Here is a 16,304-nt window from a genome sequence, read left to right on the forward strand (position 1 = left end):
CTCCTTCTTTTCCTTCTTAGCATTGATAACAAATGCCAAATATGATGCACATCCCTTGGATAAACATTTCCTAGCATTCATCAGGGAAATAATTCCAGAATTTACTCTGTGTTTGTCCCCGTACACCATAAATGACTCTTTCCCTGGTGTGTTTACCCTTACTCTCTTCTTTCTGCAAAGAATCTCAGCATCTTTGGCACTAAGCCAATCCATACCCAGAATGATGTCATAACCGTTCAACTCTATAGGTAACATCTCCTGATGGAACTCGTTTCCATTTAAGTTGATGACTACGTTCTTAATACAATTACTAACAGGTACAAACTTGCCACTGGTAACTTCTACAATAAGCGCATTATCAAGTTTTTCTACAGGCAATGCTAATTTCCCACCAAATTTACGCGATAAAAAGGAGTAGTTGGCTCCAAAATCAAATAGTATATTGGTAGGCAAACCATTTACAAGAAAGGTATTTGAAGCAACGTCTACTGCCTCATTCGCAGCCTCGAGCGTCATCTGGAAGGCTCTCCCCTTCAGCTTTGGTGGAACATTGGTCCTTCCCACATCCTTCTTCTTTGGGCAATCCTTGGCAATGTGCCCTTCTTCACGACACTTGTAGAACAACCTCTTCTTGATGGTGCACTCATTAGCATCGTGCCCCGTTTTCCCACACTTGTAGCAGGTTACTTCCTCGCTACATTTTCCCGAGTGCTTCTTCTTGCACTTCTCGCACCATTTCGATTCATTTCCTTCTCCCCCCGAACTTCTTTGAACCGAACTTGCTCTTCTTTTTGTTGGGTTTAGCAGACCCGTCAAATTTACTCTTCTCGCCAACCTCAACCTTGCTGGCAGCTCTTCCCTTGATCATATCCTCCAAAGAATTGGCAACCCAAATAGCTGCCTCCAGAGTAGGTACCTGACGCACTGGCACCGCGTACTCCCATGGAAGTCCCTTTGCGTACTTATCGATTTTCGTCAGCTCATCCGGAATAAGACGCAAGGCAAACTCCATCTTTTCTGTGAAGTTGTTGGTGTATTCATCGATTGACATGCTTCCCTTTTTCAAGGTCAGGAACTGGTTCTCTAGCTCGATCAAGTTTTGAGTTGAGCAGTACTTTCGTTTGAACTGTACTAAAAACTCTGCCTATGTCAGCTGCAGGGGTTCATTAGGGCTTAGAGTCTTCCCAGGGTATTCCACCAATGCACAACACCTCCTCGGAACTGACGTACAACAAAGGTGGTCTGTATCTTGCCTCTATAACCACATGTCATAAAAGCTAACTCCATTTCCGAGATCCAATCCATGACTCTGATCGGATCTTCCTTTCCAGTGAAAGTTGATGGCTTGCAAGTCATAACATCCTTGTACTTGCATCCGTTTCTCTCGAATACATCATCTTAGTGAGTTCCCTAAAATACCTCATACCATACATAGAATAAAGATTGTTATGTGTCATCCTGTGACATCCTCATTTTCCGGGAAATTACGTTTAAAGTTTTGCATCAAATCGGCTCGTGGTGTCTGTTTTTGCTACTTTTGTAACTATTTTCGTAAAAATTATTTCGAGTGTGAAATTAAATAATAGACTATAACCTGAGTCCAAAAACGCTCTTGGAAATCCTATCGGCAAAACATAAGTACCTCAACGGATCGATTCAGTTTTGCGCGATGAAAGAAAACCAGTGTTTTACAGTCTGTTTTCCTAAAACTATCGTATCTTTTGCATACGAACTCTGATTTCGACGTTCTTTATATCCCCGGAATCCTTGTTTCGACCACTACAACTTTATGTAAAGATATCGGGTTTATCTCACACTTTAATTTTGACACTTAATTTTATCCTTTATTTATTATACATTTATAAATAATTGATAAGCACACAAATACACATAATTCACATAATACTCAAATATTTTATCTTTATTACTTCAAAAATAGTTACAATAGTTGACTAAGACTCTTACATCGTCTAAAAATGCTTAGCCCCAAAACCCGGGCGTTACATATCCATAGTCTTACAATTATTGTCATGCCATAATCTGTATCATCATCTTTCCTTGCCAACCCAGGGGGCCAAAACTCGGGTCTTACAAACAAGTTCCAAGAGCCACCTCCTGGTCTTTCATACAAGTATCACAAAGAAAACTAGCATCCTACGTATAACTACCAAGTTCCAGACCTTGGTCTTGCATACAATTTGATGGGAGCTATATCCAGGTCTTTCATATAATTGTCAGGGCTACCACCTGGTCCTCGCATATAACATAATCCAGCGGACTGGCATTGGTGCCTTCGACCTACGAGTACAGTGAGAAGACTCACTTGAACCCTAATGCAGACTGAAACCCACCTCAATGTCGTGCTAACCACAACCAATAGCTCTCACCGCCAAGAGATGGGTGATAAACACTTCCTAAAAATCCACACGAGGTAAACCCCAAGTCTACCTTCTAAAAATAGAGATTTGACCAAAAGTCAACACATGCCAAAAGTCAACGGTCAAAGAAAAAGTCAAAATGCCATCAATACCCCTCCATGTCATGGTCTTCCTTGGCCATGTTGTGGGCACAAAACGATGGAACAGTTGATTGATCTCTGGTCGCCACATCCTGACGGCCTAGTGCACATCGTGGGGACCAGTATGAAAGGATTATTTGAGTTAAGTTGCTTTTAAATCATTTGCAAGGGCTCAAAAACCCAAATGTACTTCTTCCCAACGCCTTGATGGATAAAGTTTCCAACTTTATCAATTAAGACAAGATCCCTAAACCTAGGTTCTAAAGGTCATCAAGAAGTACAACTCAACCATTAAGTCCTTAGTCATAAAAGACACAAGCCCAAACTTTCTAGAAGGGTTTTCATTTATCCCTTGACACAACTAGTACTTTAAAGCTAGGAAATTCTGTCCATGTGTAATTACTTTTGGAGAATTCTTGTAACCCTAAGTATTATGTTATACATGTTATTCATTAAACAACAACAATTCGAATCAAAATTCACACGTGAAGCCCTAAACCTAATTTAATGCACTACACTCACTCAACTTTGGGTTTGGAACCTTAACTTCCCGGTTCAAACTTTTATTGGGCCAATATCCTCTTATAGGGCCTAATGAATCAATAAACACTCAAATTGATTCTTTTGGGCTAAGAAACCTCATTTGGGCCCTAGTTGGACTCACATTTAATAAGCAATAGCATTTTGGGCCATAAGACTCATCATGGGCCTTATTGGTCCGAAAACCGTCTTCTTTAATTATATGGGCCGAACACCCATTCCTTTTATCATTTTGGGCCTTAAACACATAGGTGGGCCTAATGGGTCGAAAAACCTCTATTGGGCCAATGTGTTTTTGGTTGCATCTTAAATCGAAGCCCAATACTCTTTTCTTTCATCCCCTTTTTAATATTGGTTTTAGATTAAAAAATAAAAATAATAAAAGAAAATTTTGATTTGCTTTAAACTTGATGACACCTAAGTTTTGCATGGTGGTAATCCATGCATTTTGTCCAACAAACATCTAGACAATTAGAATATTAACCACTAAGCAATGACCACATTACTCTCTCTCTCTCTCTTCTCTATTCTTTTAAGGTCGGTCGAAGCAACCTCCCCACCACCATCTTCACTTCAAACTCCTTCAAACACTCTCCCTCTCTAGCACAAGAAAACTCCTTTATTCATCCCATCAAATTTCGTGAGTTTGTGTATGGGTTAGCTCAAGAAGATCACTTTAAGCTTCACATTATTGGTAAGTTACTTCATATTCAAGATGTTATATCCCATTTTATGCAAGATCATTCCTCATGAACACCTTGTTTTCGTGATCATGCTCCTAGAACTCTCTAGGATCCGAAAACTCATCTCAAGAAGTATCCAGGACTGAAAACACCTTCACTTTCTTTCATTTCTTCATCAAAAACCTATCTATCACTCAAGGTGAGCTTCATACCCCCTTGTTTTTGGTTTTACTATGTTTTCGGGGAGAATACAAGTTGGTTTTGTGTTAGATCTAAGTATTTATGCATGTATGTGTGTATTTCATGTATATGTTGTGAATATGTCATGAAACCTTGCTAAACTCTCACAAAATTCAAAATAGCTTCCAAATATTAGTGATATTTGTATAGAAACTCTTAGAAGCAACTTTGTATCATGTTGAAAAGATTAAACATGCAAAAGTTACTAGAAAAACAAATAAATAATGCAAAAAGGGTCATTTTCGACAAATAAACAAAAAGTGAGCCTTATTGTGACAACTCACGGTTTTGAAAGGACCAAAAGAGTCATTTTTGGATAAAAATGGGTTTTTAAGACATTCACGGTTTTGTAGGGGTCAAAAGTGTTATTTTTGACAAATTGGGCTTATTTTGGGCCTTCACGATTTTAATGGGCTAAAAAGGTCATTTTTTATAAAAAGGGGCCTTATGTGGAAATTCACTGTCCCATGGGCTTGAAATGTAATTTTTTGGCCTTAATGGGCTTAAAATGTCATTTTTATCAAAATGGGTCTTATTTACACACTTTCAGTTTTTAATGGGTTAAAAATGTCATTTGAAACGAAAATGGACCTTTGTTGTAGATCTTGGTTTTAGTGGGCCAAATAATTAAAATTTGACAAACTGTGATTTTATTGAAAAATCTTGATTATTTGGGCCAAAAAGGTCATTTCTAAGGAAAGTGGGCATTTTATGTCACTTTGGTAGTAATTGATCCAAAACAAGCATTATAGTAACAAATGGGATAATTACGTCATTTTCACTTTAATTGGGTCTTGTATACTTATTACATGTTTATTAGACCTTATTGTCCAATTTACACGTTTGATTGGGCCTCGTATATTCATTACATGCTTATTGGGCCTTGTGTTCTCATTACATGTTATTTGGGCCTTGTAGGCCCATTGATTTTCTTATTGGGCCTCAAGACACATTTTATGATAATCGGGCCAATTACAAACAATACTTGACACTTTGATAAAAAAAACAAATGGTATTTTCATCACCAATGTTTTGTAATCAAATGCATACTCGAAACATTATTTTTAAACGGTAAACAATTTAATACACAGTTTGCGTAAATGCAGTTAAGGTTCTTGTGAGACATTGTAACATCCTGGAATATCAAGAGTAGAGTTGAAGGGCTAAAAGTGTAAATTTGAAGGGCAACTCGGCGAGTCCATGGGTGGACTCGGCGAGTATGGTCGTGATTTTGGTCGCGTGTTAAGTGGCCAACTCGGCAAGTTGGCGGCTGGACTCGGCGAGTTGGTGCTGAGTGGAGAAAACCCTAATTTCGGAGGATGAGCCCTATATAAAGGACATTATGCCCTCTTCCTAGTCTCCTTACCTTCCCTTGAGACCAGAAAACCCTAGAAAACGCGAGTGTGAAGGATTGGAGTGCATTTGAACCTTGGAAAAGAGATTTGAAGGAAGATCTTGGGGAGTTAGGAGGCTTGGAGCAAGGGGCTTTGCTTGGATTCAGATTTCATTGCTGTTGGGGCTTCCTTTTGAGGTATAATCTCGTTCTTGGGCTGTTATTCTTCTAGATTCATGATTCTTGGAATGTATGGGAGGCTTAGCTTGTGGTATCTTGAGTTTGAAGAATATATATGAGGTTGCTACCTCAGATCTAGAGTGGAGAAGGTCTTAAGTGCATTAAAGTCCCTGTTCTTGAGTGATTGGTGAAGCCATCATATCCCAAACCCTAGCCCTAGAGGGTAAAATGCCTAGATCTCTTTGGATTCACATCAAGTTTGCCACTTTACGTGATGGATGGCCTTAGGAGGGGTAGATCTATGGTTTGGATCATCTGCATGGCTTGGAAGGCCTCTGTATGGATTCAGACCCGGTGGTACTCGGCGAGTCACATGGGTGGACTCGGCGAGTTGGATGAAGATGGTCTGGAACTCGACGAGTTGGAAGAACAACTCGGCGAGTAGGTTGAAGATAGTCGTAGACTCGACGAGTCTGTTCTTGGACTCGGCGAGTCTGTTCGTAGGGTCCAAGTTTCTTTTGGGAAGGCTGTGACTCGGTGAGTCAAGGGATGACTCGGCGAGTTAAGTCGCGAATTGAAGGAGGTTTTCTGTATGGGGACTCGGCGAGTCATCGGGTTGACTCGGCGAGTAGATTTAGTCAGGGGTAGACTTTGACTTTGACTTTGACCAAGGGTTGACCAGTTGGCTTCCAGGGGTAATTTGGTAATTATTGGTATTTATTGGATTCAGTCTTTTGGGTATTGACAGTGTTGGAGTTCGCGTTGGAGGTTGCAGCAGCGTGATCTTATCCTTTCAGTCAACAGTTGCGAGGTGAGTTATCTTCACTATATCGACAGGGTCTAAGGCACCAAGGCCAACCCTTTATTGGATTGAGATTCAGATATGGTTGTTATGTTATTGTTTTGATATGTCTGCATCCTGGTAGCTAGGATGGTATATGCTAGAGACCTGGTTAAGGTCGATTTCCCGATATGTGGAGTGATTAGGGATGAGCATATGGACCGGGGAACCGGCCGGAACCGGAACCGGCACCGGAACCGGAACCCGATGGAACCGGTCGGGCCGGGACCGGGACGTTATTTTTGTTGATTTTTGGAACCGGGAACCGGTAGGAACCGGAACCGATATAACCGGAACCGGTAGAACCGGCAAAAACTGGTAGAACCGGTAAAAACCGGAACCGTATGATGCTATTTTTCAAGAGTCGGTTCCAACATTTGAAGACACGACAAGAACCGGTAGAAACCGGGAACCGGTGGAACCGGAACCGGTAGAACCGCCGGGCCGGTTCGGTTCTTGATTTTGGTCGAAGCCGGTTCCCGGTTCCGGTCCGGTTCGGGCCGGTTCTGGCCGGCTCGGTCCTTTTGCTCATCCCTAGGAGTGATGCTATGCTAGTGACCGGTTAGGTTGGTATCCCGGTTAGGGTAATGATATGTTATGTGATCTGTTTGATCGGTTTGTGGAATATGAACTGTTATATGATTGTATGTTATGTGCACATGGTTGTTTGGACTGGAGTTGGGTTGAGGCGGGTCCTCCTTTGTGCTGTAGGCCAAGATACCCAGGGCGGACTGGTTGTTCCGAAGGCCCAGCGAGGGGTCCGGATAAGCTGTAGGCCCCACGGGGGCGGACCAGACGTACCGAGGCTCGGAGAGTGGACCAGGCCGACTGAAGGCCCAATGCGGGCGGACCAGTCATACTGTAGACTCAGAGAGTGGACCAGGTGGGTTGAAGGCCCGATGCGGGCGGACCAACCACATTGTAGACTCGAGGGACATGACTGGACTCGGAGGGTGGACCAGGTGGACTGAAGGCCCGACACGGCGGACCAGTCCCACAGTAGACCCGATATGCATGGTTGTTCTGCGATTCGTTATGATATAGCATGTTATGTGTATGGTATATGTGGTTGGTATTTTGGGGGTATCTCACTAAGCTTTCGGGCTTACAGTTGTGGTTCAATGTTTTTCAGGTTCTTCAGGAGACCGTGGCAAGGCGAAGGCATGATCGTACCGCTCCTCGCGTTTATGTTTTATGATATGGACCTGGGAATGCTCTGATAATAAATGTGTTGAAAACCTTTTTGTAATAACTTAATGAATTGGCATGTTTTTGAAAAGTTTAAATTTCGTTGAAATTTTGGTCGTTACAAGTTGGTATCAGAGCCTTGGTTTGAGTGAATTGGAGGAACACTTGTGTGACTCCAGTCTCAAATCGAGGAGGGTTTCCAAAAAAAGAATTTAAAATGGTTTTCAAAATAAGTAAAGGAGGACGCGAAGGTACGATCAGCCGCAGCCAGTAAGTAACCCCAAAATACCATACATGATATTTGTTTTATTGAGCTTTGATAGAACAACATGCTAGTGTTCGGCTAGGGATCTTCAGGATTTCATGATGTGTTGCCTGATTTATGATGTCTGTTAGCCTAGGGTTTCCTTGTGAGAGATTTCAAGTGTTCCTCTAGTAGTGAGGATAGAGCGTTGTTATGTATGTTTTCACTAGGGTGTTGTGGTAGTACTTCATACAAACATGGGTAGGTGTGGAAGGTAGTATGGGCCCGTACTACTGAAAGCACAGGACCCATACGCGTATCAGGGAAACCATGACCTCTAGGATTGGGTTGAGAGTTGGTTCCCGGGATAGTGGGAAGTGTCTAAGATTTTGGTGGTTTATTTTCAGTATGGAGATTTCAAGGCATGCTGGGAGTGGATCCGGGTCAGGATCGGGAGCAGGAGAGGGAGTTCTGGGCGGGTCCGTACCGCCCGAGGTTGTTGGTCAGATGAGCACAGGCGATTTGGATGCGAGGATTCGTGAGATCCTGCATGATGAGGTAGTTGCATTGTTCCGGGCCGAGCTACCGGAACTGTTTGGGTCGATCAAGACCACCATGGTGGAGTATTTTGATGAGCGCTATGCGGCTCTCACGGAGACGGCTGCCATGGCGGCTATAGCGGCTGTAGCAGCGGTAGGGGGAGGAGCTAGTAGAGGTTTTTAGTATCGGGACTTCGATAATACGAAGCCTCCCACCTTTGATGAAGTTCAGGATCCGATCGTTGCTATGAGATGGTTATCAGACGTGGAGGGGTGTTTCTTGACGTGTTCATGCCCTGCTGATCAGAGGGTGACGTGTGCTCTGAACCTGTTAAGGCTCGGGGCAAAGGATTGGTGGAGGTTGACCACGGGGTCATATTCGGATGCGCAGAGGGCTGCGGTTTCATGGGATTAGTTCAGAGAGATGTTCAACACTCGTTATGTTCCGCAGGTCAAGAGGGAGAGGTTGGCTCAGGAATTCCTTGAGCTGAAGCAGGATTCGGAGTCGGTGACGGAAATCACCAGTATGTTTACTAAGAGGGAGACGTTTTGCCATGATTTCTCTTCGGAGCAGGCTCAGATGTCCCGATATCTGAGTATGCTAAAGAGAGATATCAGACAGTTTGTGTCCACGCAGAGGTGCGAGACCTTGTTGGAGTTGCAGGAGGCTGCCAGGCGGCGTGAGTTAGAGATTGAGTTGCAGTTGCGTGAGTTGATGCAAGCTCTGGTACAGTCGCAGCCGGCGATGAAATGGTCTAAGACCGTTGATTCCAGGATGGGAGATCAGGGTAGCCACGTTTGTGGGAAGTGTGGGAGGGGTCACGCTGGAGTTTGTCGGTCCGGTGGTGCATGCCGCAAGTGCGGAAAGGAGGGGCACTATGCGAGGGATTGTCGGCAGTCAGCATCGGTTCGGGATTTGAGGATTTGTTACCATTGTCATCAGGTTGGGCGCTTGAGGGTCAACTGCCCACAACTTGTTGCAGGACCGGTGCAGGCTCCAGCACCGGCCACTTTGAAGATCACAGGAGGAGGTCAGGGTGGAGCGGAGCCCCCGAGGGCTCAGGGCCATGTTTTTCAGCTTTCAGCAAAGGAGGTCAGAGCAGTGTCGGATGCAGCTGCGGGTATGTTCCTTTCTTGATATCTCGTTATCTTGTGATTATTATGGTGTGTTATTTTATGCCAGTCGTGTTGTATGGGTTTTTCGTTTTGGTATCTGTTGTTCCTTGAGGGTTTGGTATGGTTATGGGTTAGTGTTTCGGGTTTTCACTGGATATCTTTTGTGAGGGTTATTAGTGGATGCGATGCTGGTTTGAATGTCGGGTAGCATCTGTAGTCTGAGGGGTGGATAATTGAAGATTGGGTTTCTTTCGAGTGGGTTGATCAGTGTGGGAATGTGTTTTTGCGAAGGTTGCTAGTGCTAGTGGGAATCAGTTCGCGTGTATATGTTGGGTCTGGTGCAAGGTTATTTTGGAAGGTCGGTGATAGCGACCAGTGGTTGATAGTCAGTGCCCTAAGTGGAGGAGAATTGGAAATTCTCCGGATGACCGATAGGCTTGAGAGATTGTTTAGCTGCTTGGGTTTCGGCGGTATTTCTTTCAACCGAGAATAGGCTGGTATGGGTGAGTAGCAGGCGTACGGGGCGGGATACAGACCTAGCATTGATTGTGAAGGTCCTGAAATCAGGCTGGGATCGAGTATGTATGATGGAGATAGAGTTCGGAACCACTAGGGGGCTAGAACAGTATGCATGGGAGGATTTCCCAGAGAGGTAACTCGGAATGTTGATTGCTAATTGAGCGGTCCGGATAGACTGAAGGCCAGTAGGCATACCAGTCAGGCCGAAGGCTCGGAGGATGGTCCAACTAGACTGAAGGCCCTGGAGGGCGGTCCAGGTCTGCTGAAGGTTACGAGAGTGGTCCAGTTGGCTGAAGGCCGGGTAAGGCGGTCCAGTCATGCTGAAGACTCTGCATGTGTTGTTAGATCGGTGCGGGGAAATGGTTTGAGTATGTCGCGTTATGTTAGCGTTAGAAGGTTTGGCCCCAGATATTGATCATGATAGGAAGTCGAGCGTGGACTTGAGAGTCTTCGCGAGTGGATTCAGAGTATGTATGGTGCATGGGATGGCAGTTATGCCATAAGGAAATGGTGTAGTATTGGGTGAGCACCGTGGCATTTGTGGTAGTGTCAAGACTGCCAAGTGGATCTCCTTGGTAAGGAAAAAGGGAAAGGAATGTAGCTCCGAGAGGGGATGTAAGTTACGGAAGTGAATTAGTAGTGCGAAGTTATGATTGGGGTGTTCCAATTATGGTTATGGCTCAGTGTGTGCGACGGTGGTATGGAATCACATCCGGTTTGGACGTCTGCCGAGGTCATGGAAGGAAATTCCGAGGGTGTAAAGTCAAGAGGCTCGTAAGGGATGCAAGGATGGAGTTTTGGATTCCCAGCTTGATTTCAGTGAAGGAATTGCGTAGCAGTGGTTCATCCTGAGGGATGTTTTCAAGGTCGTCAGTGGATGGGTTTTTCCTAACCCTAGGGTGCCAGAGCTACTTCAGCACGTGCGTGTGATTGCAAGAGGAGAACTCATGGGAGTTGCCCTGAAGAATGTGTTTTTTCTGTCAGCTTGGAATGGATAGAGTTGGACCCGGATTGGGAGTCTGGTGGTGCATAGTTATTTATAGCTCATATGGGTCGAGTGATGGATGTGATTTGGAACAGTGTTGCATCATGGATGGTACTCAGTTGCTACGCGTGGTTATCAGAGGGTAAAGCCGGTGGCCGGCTTGTGACGGTGGTGAGGACACCGTGAGCAAGGAGAAAGTGAGTTTATGGTTTCCATGGTTGTGCTTTGAGGAGCCTGGTTGGGTTAATGCCAGGAGTTGTAATGCGAGAGAATTTCTAGAGTTGAGTTATCGCAAGCTTCGAGGACGAAGCCTAATTTAAGTGGGGGAGAATTGTAATATCCCGAAATATCAAGAGTAGAGTTGAAGGGCTAAAAGTGTAAATTTGAAGGGCAACTCGGTGAGTCTATGGGTGGATTCGGCGAGTATGGTCGTGATTTTGGTCGCGTGTTAAGTGGCCAACTCGACAAGTCGGTGGCTGGACTCGGCGAGTTGGTGCTGAGTGGAGAAAACCCTAATTTCGGAGGATGAGCCCTATATAAAGGACATTATGCCCTCTTCCTAGTCTCCTTACCTTCCCTTGAGACCAGAAAACCCTAGAAAACGCGAGTGTGAAGGATTGGAGTGCATTTGAACCTTGGAAAAGAGATTTGAAGGAAGATCTTGGGGAGTTAGGAGGCTTGGAGCAAGGGGCTTTGCTTGGATTCAGATTTCATTGTTGTTGGGGCTTCCTTTTGAGGTATAATCTCGTTCTTGGGCTGTTATTCTTCTAGATTCATGATTCTTGGAATGTATGGGAGGCTTAGCTTGTGGAATCTTGAGTTTGAAGAATATATATGAGGTTGCTACCTCAGATCTAGAGTGGAGAAGGTCTTAAGTGCATTATAGTCCCTGTTCTTGAGTGATTGGTGAAGCCATCATATCCCAAACCCTAGCCCTAGAGGGTAAAATGCCTAGATCTCTTTGGATTCACGTAAAGTTTGCCACTTTACGTGATGGATGGCCTTAGGAGGGGTAGATCTATGGTTTGGATCATCTGCATGGCTTGGAAGGCCTCTGTATGGATTCAGACCCGGTGGTACTCGGCGAGTCACATGGGTGGACTCGGCGAGTTGGATGAAGATGGCCTGGAACTCGACGAGTTGGAAGAACAACTCGGCGAGTAGGTTGAAGATAGTCGTAGACTCGACGAGTCTGTTCTTGGACTCGGCGAGTCTGTTCGTAGGGTCCAAGTTTCTTTTGGGAAGGCTGTGACTCGGTGAGTCAAGGGATGACTCGGCGAGTTAAGTCGCGAATTGAAGGAGGTTCTGTGTATGGGGACTCGGCGAGTCATCGGGTTGACTCGGCGAGTAGATTCAGTCAGGGGTAAATTTTGACTTTGACTTTGACCAAGGGTTGACCAGTTGACTTCTAGGGGTAATTTGGTAATTATTGGTATTTATTGGATTCAGTCTTTTGGGTATTGACATTGTTGGAGTTCGCGTCGGAGGTTGCAGCAGCGTGATCTTATCCTTTCAGTCAACAGTTGCGAGGTGAGTTATCTTCACTATATCGATAGGGTCTAAGGCACCAAGGCCGACCCTTTATTGGATTGAGATTCAGATATGGTTGTTATGTTATTGTTTTCATATGTCTGCATCCTGGTAGCTAGGATGGTATATGCTAGAGACCTGTTTAAGGTCGATTTCCCAATATGTGAACTGATGCTATGCTAGTGATCGGTTAGGTCGGTATCCCGGTTAGGGTAATGATATGTTATGTGATCTGTTTGATCGGTTTGTGGACTATGAACTGTTATATGATTGTATTTTATGTGCACATGGTTGTTTGGACTGGAGTTGGGTTGAGGCGGGTCCTGCTTTGTGCTGTAGGCCAAGATACCCAGGGCGGACCGGTTGTTCCGAAGGCCCAGCGAGCGGTCCGGATAAGCTGTAGGCCCCACGCGGGTGGACCAAACGTGCCGAGGCTCGGAGAGTGGACCAGGCCGACTAAAGGCTCAATGCGGGCGGACCAGTCATACTGTAGACTCAGAGAGTGGACCAGGTGGGTTGAAGGCCCGATGCGGTCGGACCAACCACACTGTAGACTCGAGGGACATGACTGGACTCGGAGGGTGGACCGAGTGGACTGAAGGCCCGATACGGCGGAACCTGTCCCACAGTAGACCCGATATGCATGGCTGTTCTGCGATTCGTTATGATATAGCATGTTATGTGTATGGTATATGTGGTTGGTATTTTGGGGGTATCTTACTAAGCTTTCGGGCTTATAGTTGTGGTTTAATGTTTTTCAGGTTCTTCAGGAGACCGTGGCAAGGCGAAGGTGTGATCGTACCGCTCCTCGCGTTTATGTTTTATGATATGGACCTGGGAATGCTCTGATAATAAATGTATTGAAAACCTTTTTGTAATAACTTAATGAATTGGCATGTTTTTGAAAAGTTTAAATTTTGTTGAAATTTTGGTCGTTACATACATTCTTTCATTCGTACCTACCTAGTGTACAATCTTAAGTCCTGTAGTTATAACCAGAGCTCCTAGAGGGAGAGCGGGAGTTTGTGTATAGATCCATACGGAGTTGATAGCCCCGCACCTGAGTTGTTCGCTATAGCTAGACTACGCCAGTCTAGGGTGACAAATGTCTTACTCTAAACAAGTCGACGCCTGAAAAACATCATGACAGGCAGATCAATCATATCATGCATGGTTATAACGTCTCACATAGAGTTTAACAACACGATAAATTTATGAAATACATATACTATACTTTTGATACATGTACGGGCTATTTATTTCTATAATACTCGTGTCTTATGATTTAAAGACTACAACTCTTTTACAGACAGAAAATCTTGGAAACAAACATGATAGCTTACATTTTATTTACAACAGAAAATATAGAAATTTATGGAATTCTTTCTTTATACACTTTCAAAATATGAACACACATTCTATAATACAAGATTCGAAACAAAAAGATCAAACCATTTTTGCGGAAAATATCAGATTTTCTAGTGTTTACAAATGATACGAAACTTTTCATACACACATGCTTATGAACTCACCAACATTATTATGTTGACTGTTTTCAAAATAACTTGTATTCTCAGGGAATTGTTAAGTAGTTGGTCATCAGGAAGACATGGATTTTTGTATATTTTTGTTATCATCACACATTTGACAATTAGAATGTAATTTGTAAACCAAAACACTGATGTAAACTATGATTGTTGTTATATTTCATGTGTGATGATGATGTTGTATTTGATACAATTATATACTTTGTGATGACATTACAAGATGAAGTCACCTAACCCCCGGACGTTTCCACTATCTGGTTCAGGGTATGACATCCTTAGAGCCATAAAGTCGGTTGCTTTATGGACATGCATGTCTCCTCCATTTTAGGTCTAAAAGAGTGATAAAGAGGCTTCAAAATCATGCATAGGATACATATACCGTGGAACATCAGATCTACAACATATGATCTCAAAGGGACCTCTAAGATCCATAAAGTTGCCAACTTTATGGAATCCTTCCATTCCAACTAGGTCCCACAAGAAGAAAATGGGACACAACCTTAGATCTATCATCATAGAAGGATAAAGAAAGAATCTTCGACACTTACCAAGGTCTAAAGATGCCTTAAAGAGATCTTCACTCCATCCAAGAAGCACCACGATCCTTTCCAATTCCTCTTCTTCATTTGAAAGCAATCAAAATCACCAAAATGGACTCACAACTCACAATAAAGGATTAAGGTTAGGCAAGGTTGTAAAAAACGCTCGACGTTAGCTAGTCAGTGGATTGGGGTCAAGGGATTAATCGACTAGGCAGATATTTGTCGGAGGATTAATTGGGGACCATTAATTGCTAATTTGTGGAATTTAAAAAAAATTAAATATCACCAATATCATATCAAAGTTCGTAAATACCACTAATATGATAACAAAATAAGTTAATATGATTAATACAACACTAATTATGCCTCATATTGTTTCCATTGAAATAAAACTTCTTCAAAATGTTAAAATTTCATCGTTTTATAATGTTTCACCCATTATGTATGCATAGATTAATCGTTAGACGCCCTCTAATCGGTCAAGTAGCGCCTAGGGATTAATCGGAGATTAATCGGGACCTAGTCGAGATTTTTACAACATTGAGGTTAGGGTTTTTGAAGCTTGAGGGATGATGGAGGCTGAAAAGGAACCCTAGGTTCAAGATATAAAGGTTTAAATACGAAAGAAAACCTAAAAGTATTATGAGCTTGGGCCAGGACAGTTGCCACGCGGTGGCGGCCTAATGCCACGCTGTGACGGTTCAATAAAATGCACGTTCTTTTATTCGGTGCCATGCCGTGGGCATCCTTGTGCCACATCGTGGCACATAGTTTTTTCCCCCCAGAACTCCAACTTTAACCCTGATAAATATAAAGCTAAACTACTCTAGAACACGGGTGTTACACCTTGATCTGAAGAGATTAAGTGCTTAACTTAAAATATTGAATATGCTCTAGGAAGTGTGATGTGAGTTTCAATTGGGTTGTATGATTTTTTTGTCATGGCATGATCGCGCCACGTCGTGTAGATGGGTTGTGACGTGTTAACCGTTGCTTTTTGACCAAATAACTGTTGGCTTTTTGACCAAATGACCGTTGGCTTTTTGACCTATTTGACTTTTAGTCAAACTTCGAGGGATCTAAACTGTAGAATGAGGTTTGACCTTTGATTGTTATTTATGTGGCTCGTGTTGTTGATTCATTCGAATGCACAAGTGTATTGATCCTAGGGGAAGTTGGCTGTAAGCCTTCAGGCCCAGTAGGAGGATGACTAGAAGGTCTTTGGGATGAGGGCCTTGTGCCTATAGGCCCATTAAGGTGTTGATCATGAGCCGACTGGAAGTTTGACATGTATTTGAGGATAAAGTTATGAGCCTATAGGCCAATTAAGATGTTGAATATGAGCATTGTATGTATGCAATGTATGTGTGATGTGAGCCTATAGGCCCATTAAGATGTTGAATATGAGCATTGTATGTATGCAATGTATATGTGATGTGATATATGATATTTTGAGGAACTTAATAAGCTTTATGATTATAATTGTGGATTAATTTTTTTTAATAGTCCTGCTGATCGTGGGAAGAACTCGACTTTAATTGTACGACACATGCATCATAATCATTGATGATTTACAGACTTTCGTTGTATATGATGAGTTTGATACATTGATTTTCATGAATTGGTTTTGTAGTTTTAAACAATCATTACTTCTATCTTTTGAGAAATGGATGCTTACTTATGTTTTTAAAAGATTTTTTTTTTCTTAAAACTTGAGATGTTACAACTATGAATGAATTTAACAATCTTTGATTTTGAA

This window comes from Lactuca saligna, chromosome 3 (genome assembly GCF_052625555.1).
Source record: "Lactuca saligna cultivar CGN05327 chromosome 3, ASM5262555v1, whole genome shotgun sequence".
NCBI classification, from domain to species: Eukaryota; Viridiplantae; Streptophyta; class Magnoliopsida; order Asterales; family Asteraceae; genus Lactuca; species Lactuca saligna.